This window comes from Barbus barbus, assembly GCF_936440315.1.
Source record: "Barbus barbus genome assembly, chromosome: 32".
Classification (NCBI taxonomy): Eukaryota; Metazoa; Chordata; class Actinopteri; order Cypriniformes; family Cyprinidae; genus Barbus; species Barbus barbus.
This window is the reverse complement of record NC_136760.1, coordinates 6,834,222-6,846,853: the sequence shown is the minus strand read 5'-3', so window position 1 is coordinate 6,846,853 and position 12,632 is coordinate 6,834,222. Positions and strand designations below refer to the sequence as shown.

General features: G+C 38.0%; 1 pseudogene across 1 annotated transcript; it reads right to left on the bottom strand.

Annotated features, from left to right (window-relative positions):
* Positions 1-252: 252 nt before the first annotated feature.
* On the bottom strand, positions 253-8,798 carry LOC306852351 (DNA repair endonuclease XPF-like; annotated as a pseudogene). The gene is made up of 8 exons: positions 8,511-8,798; positions 3,166-3,339; positions 2,875-3,070; positions 2,543-2,750; positions 945-1,125; positions 735-845; positions 557-657; positions 253-473 (listed from the first exon to the last, which is right to left on the bottom strand). The product of its transcript is annotated as a DNA repair endonuclease XPF-like (transcript).
* Between the last annotated feature and the right edge of the window lie 3,834 nt (positions 8,799-12,632).

Below are 12,632 nucleotides of genomic sequence, written 5' to 3'. Positions count from 1 at the left end.
GCCATTTTGGAGATTATCACATATGTAAACAACGTATGTATGCGGATAAGTTGTTTACATTCAGATCAAAGCGTAAACAACGTATCCGCATACATAACGTTGCATACGATGTTTACGTATGTGGTACTCTCCAAAATGGTGCCAGGGTGGAGACACGGAGGAGACAAATTGATGAATAAAGTCATTTTTGTTTTCTTTGTGCACAAAAAGTATTCTCGTAGCTTCATAAAATTACAGTTGAACCAACTGATGTCACATGGATAATTTTAAAGATGTCCTTGCTACGTTCCCTTTGCTCCTAGCGGAGTCCTTCTTGGCCCAACCTTTGTCAAGCTTCAGTAAATCAGGCTGAGGATCTTCTTTTCCAATGGCGCGTGAATAAAGGTGATTCAGTAGGTGCTCTGCTCCTTTTTGGATATATTCCTTCAGCTGAGCGCATGTTCTGTCATCACTGGCGCATATCAAAACACGGCCTGGTGTACAGACAACAAAAATTAACTTGATGCTTTGCATATGAATGGTTATCAGGAAACGCTTTACTGTTAAATGCTTTTACCTGGTTCACGCTCAGAGCTGCTGTTTTCTTTCTCAATCTCCTGTAGTACCTCTGTTAGCGCTTCCCACTTTTCTCAAGCACAAGCTCTCTTATCAGAGGGGCTAGTTTTATTTGAAACATGTATGTGAACACCTTTTAGAAGAAACACTACACATCAAACATATTATATCTATGGCACTTTGTTTCTGGTCAGTCTCAACTTTTAGTTTCTTCTTTGACTCCTGAATGCGATACACGCGGCTGCGAGCATTTACAAACACTGATGTGCTTGAGTCCAAGAATAACCAACCTGACTCAGAACAAAAGAAAAAAAAAAAATCAGGTGACCTTTACTGACTATAATTTGCTCTGAAGAGTTCAAATAAAGCAACAGATCAACTGACTGTACCTGAATTACTACCGAAGCTTTTCTGGCTGGTTCTCAAAGACTCCAGCAGATTGAGGAAGGTGACACAGTCGTACTGAGTGAGGTAGAGAAGAAGGGTTCTTAAAATCTTCAGATCCTGAACGAGAGATTTGGTCCTGGACCCCAGCTGATGCCACAGTGGGTCGAGATAATGACGAATTGTCTACATTTGGAGAAAAAAAAAACATGGTCAGCAACTCACAATTGAATTTCTTTTGAATCTTTCTTTTTTGTTTTATTGTTTTCTTTTTAAAAATTGTTTTGAAATAATTTCCTATTTATATTTGCCTCAGCAATACAGCACTTTTTAAAAATTAATATAAAATATAATTTATTTACAACTATTATTTAGCAATAAATAAATGTATAAATTTTTTATCATTTATAATATTTATAATATATATATATATATATATTAATATATAATGTAGTTATTTTGATTACTGCATTTAAAATAATAATGATAATGTCACGAATCTGGTCCATGCTCTCCCGGTCAACCACCACTAGAGGTCACCCGTTCACCACAGTGACTATATTCACTCACAACACATTGGACTCCATTTCCCACAATCCATTGCACTGACGACATGCACAGCTGTTCACTATCTAGTCCACACCTGATCATCATTTCACAATCACCACCACTCACTATTTAAGCCTGGGACTTGCTCTTGCTCACGGCCGAGTACTGTTAGCCTGTCTACTCTATGAAGCGTTTTCCGGTCATAGTTTTCCTGTTTGTTTTCCTGGTTCTGATTCCTGCCTGGTTTCCTGGTTTATTCTCTCTGCCTTGCCCCCTGGATATTGTACGCTAATCGTCGACCCACGCTTGCTCCACGGATTGCTGTGTCTTGCCCTTGCCATACCTGTCTGCTGTTGATTGACCCTGCCTGTCTTGACCATGATTTACAATAAAGCTTTGCACATGGATCCGCACGTCTCACGTCTCGTCAGCCCCGTAACAGATAGTAACAGTAATAATTAAAATTAGTTTGTGTGTAATTATGTATTTTTTTACATAGTACAATACTATGAATAAGTGGTAGTGTCCACTGTTATTTTCATAAAAAGAAATAAACACTATTATAAATAAATATATTATAAACATGTTATACATATTTATATTGTATTATTGGTCACACTTTATTTTAAGGTCCACTTCTCGCTATTAACAAACCATTAACTACGAATTACTCAATAAACTTGTTGATAGTTAGTAAGGTAGTTAGGTATTGGGTAAGATTAAGGATGTAGAATATGGTCATGAAGAATGTGTGCTTCATGAATACTAATAAACAGCTAATATGTTAATAATAGGCATGCTAATAAGCAACTAGTTAATAGTGAGAAATGGTCTAAAGTGTACGCTTTTATAACATTTATTTATAACCAATAGTAATAATACATAGAGCAAAAAATTAAAAAAATATAAATAAGTAAATTAAATAGTTAAATATGAAATGCAGTGTTATTTTACTATTATTATATTTGTTGTTATTTGTGTGTGTGTGTTGTATAGTGATTTTTTCCCCTCATGTACAGTATTATCAATAGTACGATGAAATGTCTTTTCTCACTTTCTCAAAGGAAGTCCCCAGGCTGTTCTCCAGAGAGAGGTCTTCTGCTTCCAGAGTGGGATTGTAGCGCTTCAGCTCTTTCAAGCAGGCGTTCATGATGTCCAGAATAGAGCTCTGAATGGCTCTCATCGCTGGAGTCAGAGACACATGCAGCTCCACCACATCCGGCTTGTGTTTGCCCAGCGTTATGTTTACTGATGCTTGAAATCTAGCAAATAAAAAGTTGCAAATCCACCTGATTTATAATAAGGGAGGGGAAAGGGAATTTATAAACAACATTCACCTACAAAAATCATAAATACTCAGATTAAAACAAAAATTAAATGTCATACCTTGGCCAAAGAAAGAGCTTCTTCACAAACAGGTTTTTCATGACACGCTCGACTTTACAGAAGCCAGAAGAGAAGGATGTGGCTTTGTCCATAAAGGCCTTGATGAACCCGGTCTTGTTTTTCTGCCGATAAAGTCTCAGAATGAAAGCCTCCTGACAAGACTCAATGATCTTATGCGCACGATACACCAGGATTCCTGTGCAAAAACACAGTAAGACAATTTAGTCCAACAACACATTATTGAAAAACTTCTGTTTAGCTCAGTTGCTTTCCCAACAGCCTTCCACTGACCTGTTATGAGGTGAGCAGGAATTCGGTCTGTAAGTCCACCACCAGGATGCGGCTGGTCACAAAGAGAACTCCTTTAGTGTACACATTATATCTTTCATTATTATGCACATCACTGGTCACAGTCTGGGGAAGATGGCTCACTCCTTCAGCATGGAGCTGCTCTGTAAAATACTCCTTTAACAGGCACACACATTCATCATTATTATTGAATCACTTTACCCATATAAAGATTACTGTATCGTATTTGATACATGAATTTCAAAGGCCTCTAAATTATCAACATGATCAAAACTTTTACTTTTTTACTATGTAAAGTATTATTCTAAAAATGTCTCCCTTCAGGTCACTGTACACATCTTTTAAAAAAAACATTTTTGTAAAGGTAAGCTAAAAAATATTGTTTATATTGTTTGAAATATTTTAAGATAAACATTTATTGGACTGAAAATCATTTTAAAAAATGTAAGGAATGCTTATTTGTATCTCTGATTAATCATTGCATTGCATTTAATTATACACCTTGCCTCCACAATTAAAACTACAGAGCTTGGCCATAAAACTAAGCATTTTAATATCATCTTATGTATTATTAATACATATTATTTGGAGATACAGAGTGACAAATTATATTTTTATTTTATATGTCAGGCTTTACAGGCTTAAGCATAACAATGCAATGCATATAGTGAAAATGCTCATTTATGGTCTGTGTGCTGTAACTTTTATAGCCATGCATTCAGGTTTACAACATTTGTATCACTTTCTTAGGTCATTTGCAGTTCACATATGAATATTTACAAGCTACATGCATAAAATAATTACACAAGAATGAGCTAAATGTAAAATTCGTAAGACATATCACTGCTTGATTTGCCATGTCCTCTCTTACTGTATATCAGTATTCATTGTATCTGCTTTGCTGGATGCCATGAATACACAGTCTTGCAGTTCTACTGCCTTTTAATCAGGACGAACTAAACAATAACGCTTCCATTTAATGTCTATTTTTTTGCCGGTAGTGCACACAAAATCACAGAACTGAGCAAAATCTGTTTTGTTTAAGCTATATCATATTCCTTCACGTTACACAAGTTTTGCTCGCCTTCGTTACTGTTTCAAAAAGGCGTATTGTGTCACGTGACGTCGCGGAGTTTAGAACGTTAGTTTATATTAGAACGTTAGTTTACTGGAGGTAGAACACAAAAACCCCAACTACCGCACTTTCAGCAGTAATTTCGTACAATTTCCAAATTTTCATTCAGGTCATTAAATATGGAGAGTGTACTTCACATAAAGTGTACTCCTAACCATGCATGAACATTTCGTTAAACACTTGTGTATGAAGAGAAACACTTCAGTTGCTTATGGCTTCCTGTTTTTACAACAAGCACATTTATTTTTTTTATTATTTTTTTCTTGGATTTTTTTTAAAAACTTCAGTGGCACATAAGCTGCTATCTTGTAGGCTATGGCTATTACTGTATTTTTTCATAAAATATTTGTGCACATACAGTAAGGGAGATATTGGCAAACTCTCACCTGTAGTAAGTTTTGTAACTAGGTACATACAACAACCTTTGGAACATAAAAAAAAAAATGTGAATGAAATGAAATGGTGAATTACATTAGTTTTTTTTCTAAACATATTTGTGCACTGTACGTCCAGTAAAGCAGGTATTGGTAAAATTTCACCTGTAATAAGCCAGTCTTCTACAACCTACAACCTTTGTAACATCAAGAAAAAAAAACAGTAGCCACAGTATTTTTTCACTAAAATTTTTGTGTACTGTACAGACAGTAAGGGATGTAGAAAGTATTGTCTAAGGCGAGATATTGGCAAATATATATTTAGTCAGTTTTTGCCCACTAGGCATTTAGTATTGTCCTGTAAACATTAATTTGAATGAATTGTTTGACTTCGTTTTGTACTGTGAGTTAAATTTGCAGACGGTCCCTAAAGCAGCCTTGTCCAATATGAAATTTGCACCAGTAAAGACGACATTGAGGACAACAGAACAGGACGACAGAATAAGATGACAGTTAGGACGACAGTAAAAACATCAGAGAGAAAGCTGGCAGGACGACAGATTAAGGCGACGTCAACAGACACGCCAACATACACTGATTTACCTGAACAAGTAGGCAATGACTGTAGACAAAGACAAATGTATAATACAAAGCACAAAGCATTCGACACATTTTTGGCACAAATGGAAACTCATAGAAAACTTCCCTCATTTTCATAATTCCGATGGAGGTCGAAATTAGCTATGAGATACCAAATCATATATATATATATATGAAAAAAACTTTAACATCTGAAGAACTTTTCTGTTTCACAAAAGATTCTTTGTGGCGAAAGAAGTTTCTTCAGATTATAACATGTACGAAAGAGATGGTTCTTTAAAGAACATTTGACTGAATGGTTCTTTGTATAGAACCAAAAATGTGTGATGTGAAGAACCTTTTAAGCACCTTTATTTTTGTAGTTGTGCTTTGTATTGTGTAGTTAGTAGGCTATTTATTGTATTTCTCACTACAGGCTAAAAATCTATCCAGTAAATAACATTTTAGCACAGTTAAGTTTGTGTACTGTATTGTACATTGTTCTGTATATTGCTCATACTGCACACAGTAACACACGCATATGTCCTAAAACTGTACATAAACATTTACCTCAACCCTATTCTATTCTATTCTATTCTATTCTATTCTATTCTATTCTATGCAGAAGGCTGCAGAAACCATGAATCAATATGAGTGGGTGCACTGCTACTTAGTGTCCTTGAGAGCGCAGTAGAGCACTTCTGTGTGGAATGCTGCTAAAGGAGTGTTTATCACTGTTTAAGTGGGGCATGCTTAAAAATAAATAGGAAATGGATTTAAAGAGCTATTATGAAGAATACAACATGTACAAGGCTGTTTTTATGCATAATATTTTTTTTCATTTTCGCGTTTAGAGAGAAAAAGATTTTCATAGTGCTATCAACATAATTATATAAAAATATTCTGTAGCAAATACACAAAATCTATGCAAACAAATGAATTAGTTGGAAACTCACCATATCAAACAGCTACAGTTGTTTTCAGGATTTAATGCCTCTAGGACACATTTATGAATGTGATATGTGTAATTGCTGTACAACACTGCTGTTTAAACCCAAACCAGACTCTATGCATAGTACATTATCCAAAGGACTTACAGCACTTTAGCTTTCAATATAGACACCTTGTCAAGACATAGTGAAGAAATTCCATGTCTGCATCAAAAATCTTAAGTGCATTCTTCTGTCGCCCTGATGCTTTCATTATTTATTTTGCTTATTTGCTAAAAATGAATAGAAAGGGAAAAGAACATGTACAGAGTGTATATCAGGAAGCCCTTAACTCATCAAGTGCTCTGGTTTCTTGTTTGAAATTAAGCGCAAGTTACCTCAAATAACATGAAAGAGCACAACTTGTTCATTCATTGTATCTGAGTGGCTGAAAGGGGGGAAAAATCGAGAGACCTGCTGTTCAGAGAGCTTGTTTTGTTTTTTGAGGTCACTGACTAAGCACTTGAGGAGAGGAAGCCCTAATGGTGGAAGTAAAAGAAAGCAGGATGAACCTTTCATTCCGCCTGGTTCAAAGTTTAATATGAGCCTTTCTCAAACATCACCATGCCAGGAAGGATGAGGTTAGGGGGAGATCTAGAAGAAGCAAACAAACACTCGTCCCAAGCAGTAGTGGAGCATTGCAGTGACTGGGCATGTCAAGAAGCATTTGAGATTAATCGAGGCAGGAAAATGCACCGGCTCAGAGAGCAGCTGGATTTTAGCAGTCTTTTCAAGGGGTGACAGGAGGTGCGCTGCTTAAACAGCGTTATGTCAATGACTCATTAAAACAAGTCCAAATGTTCAACTCACTGTAAACGGATCCTGCTCTGCATCTTTAACCCTGTGAAGAAATAACAATCCTTTTATTATTGAACCTTTATATTTTTGAGTATCATGGCTACATATGATCTATAAGAGCATATGAAACGCATACCTGTGAAGGAAAAACACCTCAGTTTTATTCAGAGGACCAAACTGAGCAAAAGTATGCAATTTGGTGCAGTCACTGATATTTATATAACCCCCCACCCCCAAAAAACCTGAATAACTTTTAATGTAAATCTATGAAATCTTTACAACAGCAGACTACGCACACAAAATGCATTTAAATATCAGTTGTCACTCTGTATCTCAAAATAAATATGGTACTACGATGATATTTAGGAGGCTTAGATTTACAATCAATGTTCTGTAGTTTTTATTATGGGACAAACATATGATGTAATGCAATACCACCATGTGTTATGGTTTGCTCCACGAAGGAATGCAGGAACTCGCGGGTGAGTCGAAAACAGAATCTTTAATAAAATATTTATTATATAAGAGTTTCAGGATACAAGAAAACAATCTCTGAACAAACGTAAACATAACTTTAAGACGAGACAAGGACAAAGACTAAACTGAATGCTTATAAAGGAATTAGAACAAAGGAGCAAACTAGATAATTAATTGGAACACAGGTGAAAAACTAAACGATGATTAACTAATAACAGGAAACAAGAACAGGAAGAACCAAATAAGGGCAAAAGAGGACTAAAGAGAAACTAAACCGTGACAGATATCACCCCCCTCCCGGGAAGGTGCGTCCCGCACCGTAACATACACAAAACGGGCGGGGGGGCGGGCACTCTGGAGGCTGGAGCCGGGCCAGGACAGGGAGGAGACCAGGGAAGCCTCCAGGGCGGATCAGGAGCCTTGGGAGGCCATGGCGGATCCGGGGACACGGGAGGCCCCGGAGGGACTATTTTTTGGGTTGGCCGAGATAGCACAGGGAGTTCCCCACGCAGGCCAGGGGTATATAGCCCCCCCCCCCCCAATTTTCTTGGGGAAGTTCCCTCCAGGGAACAATTGAGGAGAAGCGGGCTCTGTGGAGCGCTCAGGAGGAGCGGACACTGGAGGGCGCTCTGGAGGAGCGGGTTCTAGGGGGCGCTCAAGATGAGCGGGCTCTAGAGGATGCTCGGGAGGAGCGGACATTTGGGGGCGCTCTTGCAGCGCGGATACTTGAGGGCGCTCTTGCAGCGCGCACATTTGGGGGCGCTCTTGCAGCGCGGACATTTGGGGGCACTCTTGCAGCGGAAGTGCGACTTCTCGGGGGTACTCTGGAAGCACGGATCCGTACGGGACCAGCGGGGACGCAGGAGAGCTGGGCGGAACCAGCGGAGACGCAGGAGAGCTGGGCGGAACCAGCGGAGACGAAGGGGGGTACTTGCAAGGAGCAGGCACTGGAGAGCACTTGCGAGGAGCAGGCACTGGAGGGCACTTGCGAGGCGCAGGCACTAGAGAGAGTATGGGAGCCGAGAACTCCGGGGGCAGAGCCTCATCCAATAGCCCCACGTTTTGTGTCGGCGGAACTGTCTTCACCGTGGGCGGAACCTTCATCGCCTCAGAAGGCGGCACAATCATCGTCGTGGACGGCGGAACTCTCTTCGCCGCGGGCGGAATCATCATCGCCTCGTACGGCGGCACAATCATCGCTGTGGATGGAATCATCATCGTTGTGGACGGCGGAACCATCTTCGCCGCGGGCGGAATTATCATAGTCGCAGCATCAATCTCAGAACAAACGTATACATAACTTTAAGACGAGACAAGGACAAAGACTAAACTGAATGCTTATAAAGGAACTAGAACAAAGGAGCAAACTAGATAATTAATTGGAACACAGGTGAAAAGACTAAACCATGATTAACTAATAACAGGAAACAAGAACAGGAAGAACCAAATAAGGGCAAAAGAGAACTAAAGAGAAACTAAACCGTGACACCATGATTATGAGATGTACAAATAAACGTTGCTCAAAAGCCTGATGTATCATATTTGACACTTATTTTAACATGATTTAAACATGTATATGGATAGTCAGTTTTCATCTTGAAATATTACTATAACAATAGGCTATAAAAGTTATTCTGTTTACCACAAGGGGAACATTTTTAGAATTAACTTAGAGGCCTTTTGCTTGCTAAAAAAAGTATAAATTAACAGATGATAGATGGTATGATTGTATACAACAGGCATTTTTTTTATATAACTCTGAAAGAATAAACTCATATACACCTAGGATGGCTTGAGGGTAAGTTAATCATGTGGTAATTTTAATTTTTGTGACTTTCTTTTTTCTGATAAACATAAGATGATATTTTGAAGAACGTTGTGGTGAAATTTCATCATAAGGGCACATTTTCAAAACAGAAAAAAAAAGTCATACAGGTTTGGAATGACATGAGGGTGAGTAAATGATGACAGACTTTTCATTTTTGGGTGAACATTCACTTGAAGTGTTCAGTTGTGCGGTCACATGTTGGAAGAGTGGGGTTTTGGAGAGATTGTGATTTAATTGAAGGGATACAGCACCTTTAAGGCAGAGCCTAACACAAATTGGATTAAAGTCACCAAGGTACATGACTAGCACTGCAGGATATTTGGTTTGCAAACACCAAATGAAGTTACAGTAAGAAAAATGTAAGCTTGATGAAGTAGACTCAAAAACCACTGAGGGAACATTCTTGTGGGAATTTAAAGCTTCAAGGATACAAAATAAACTGGCTGGTTGATAAATGATCTTTCAGTAATACAGAGTGTTTTGGGAATATCACAGTTGCGACTTCACTGCTGTCTCACATTTAAAATGCACTGCTGTGAGTCACCAGAAAATGCATTTCAACAGAACAAATAATAACAGAAAATACTTTATGGTTCAAAGTGGAAACACATTTCATATTTTACGAAATTACTACAGCTACTCCAATTGATCAGTGCCAATGAATTTAAAAATGGAGCTCTTATTGTTGAAACCAAACTGCAGCATGGCTGATAAGTCTAAAGGGGCTTTTAATAAAAATTTTAGCCCCATTTTGCAATTCCCTTTAATCCAAATATCAATATCATGTGTAATAATCTAATTGAAGCAGAGGATGAAAATCAAGGCTGTGAGAAAATGTCGTGGCAGATTATCGGCATTAGTATTCTTACTGGATTTTAAAAGAACCAAGAAAAAGGGATTAATGTTCACGTACAATGTACAGTAGAACATAGAGACCGTCTGCAAGAATAAATAATTTCTATGCTAACAAATTATTTGAAATTCTAATTAAAGAATCAAAAGAGGTATAAACAAGTCAAGGTCATATGTGAGGTCACACGATCCATGGCATTATGTATGAGAAGCACATTTTGTTTTTAAGTGAACCATCTCAATCATCTAAAATTAATAGCGTTTTCTAGTCTTATTTAGACAGGTATTTAAAGGCCAAGTCATTTTGCAATGCCAATGAGGCATCTTAATGATGTAGTGTGTGTCTGCATCTCTTTGCTAATGTGCCCTCCACCTCACTGCATACTGAAAATGACTCTATTACAGTCCAACTCCACTAAAATAGCTAGCGCAAGATGGGCAGACTGTACAGCAATCTGTCAAAGTCTGTGTGAGGGTTGCCTGACAACCTCAAGTGTTGGCTTGTGGAAAGTTCTTGCTTCAGAAACTTTTGGATCCTGTATTTTTTTTATTGGAAATGAGGGAATTTTAGGCTTGGGTTGGCTGAATTGGAATGCTCATGGATGACCTTAACCAGGTTTTAAGACGCCTTTTCATTAACTCCGACATTTGTATAGTTGTCGCATTTAAAACATACTTTTAGATAAAATAATTGTCAACTTTGTCTGGTTTTGTACTGCCAACACAAACAGTTTAAAATAAAGCATTAGAAAAACTGTTGGTGGTGTTTCATTCCTGAATGAACCAGCATTTTTCAATGAAACAGTTAAGTGAATAATTCAGTGACTCACTCGTATTACTCATTAGTCACTCACTTTATCCCTATACCCTCAAAAAAGGTACAAATATGCAGTTGTGTAGTCTAGGTTTTTGTAGTGAGCATACAGTGATTGTTTCCTCCCTCACCCACTAATGTGTACAGTATGCATCTACATGTAACTGACAGCATTCTGAAAGACTGCTTATATGATATCAACATGTCAATTTATTATAAGCAACACAAGACAGCCAATGACATTTACAGCTGGGTAGACTGGACTGATTTTCTGCTGTGTTAATCAGCTAACGCCAGTTAAGAGCTACATTTTTCTTGAATATGGTCCCTGGAGCACAGGTTTTATCAGCTGGCAATTTTCAATGCATTTCAATTCCCTAGCCTGACCTTCAGTCCACAAGGCTGGCCAGGAGTTATCATCTCTCACATCATCCGAAACAAGGAGAAATAAACATTGTATTCAGTTTAACTGCTATGCACAGACACACACATAGGCCTATCTGTGTTATCGCTCCCCTTGTCCTGCATTCATTGATCCGCACACTAATGTTACTGAAGTTATTAGCTAGTTATGTTGGCCTGAGAAACTCAACATACTGTTGACTGTGTGAAAAATGCTAGGGACAGTTGACTGATCTGTCACTGTGAGTGATTTTCTCTGATTTAATTTCTTGGATTAACATTAAGGACACAGACAACAGCTGGTAAATTAGGCGCAATCACTTTAAGAGACAATACATCCAATATAAAACACATCCGATTTTTTTGCTCTATATGGGTATAAGCTTTTTTAAGTGGGTATACGGAAGTCCTTGACCTTTGCTAGTGGGTATACGCCGTATACCTGCGTATCACGTAGACTACACCACTGCAAATATGTCACTGGGTCGGTATCCTTTCAAAAGGTACTAATATGAATAATTTAGCAGTAAATAAGGTACAAATATGTAGCCTGCCTTTTAGTTTTTGTACCTTAGAGTATTGTAGCAATGACAGTGTATCTTTTTTCTGAGATTGTAAATGAATTAGCATTTTTGAATGACTCTGTGAGTGAATAAAACAGTGGTTCGCTCATAAAGACAGTCATGAATCAATGTTTAGACTTAATTAGTTGAATGAATCACTCATAAAGACATTAACTTAATGCCACCTACTGCTGCGTAGATGTAACTTATTTAATATCAAATTAAATTCTTCCTACTTTTCTGATTGGTCTAGTAGAGCTGAATTAACTGTTGAATAAAGGATAGTTTACACTTCAATATAGCAGCTAAGATAATGCCAGTTTTGGCTGTTCGGCAGGTGGTTATTATTGGTAGTTTATATGTCAGGCTGTTGATGCCCTGTGATTTACTCAGTGTAGGAGTTCATTCTGCTGTGTGAAGAAAACCAACCTGCTAAATGTCAAATGTCCTCCTGTTCCAAGACTGAATTCATCTACATGCTATGCTGAATGTCCATGTGAGAATCAACCGGGATGGGCAAGAAAAACTGTGCTTCTATAACAGAAACCTGTGTATCTCTTTACAGCTGACTTGCTGTGACGTATCCAAATTATCAATGTAAGAACAGAGGCCATTACTACGGTGTAGTCACTGACCTG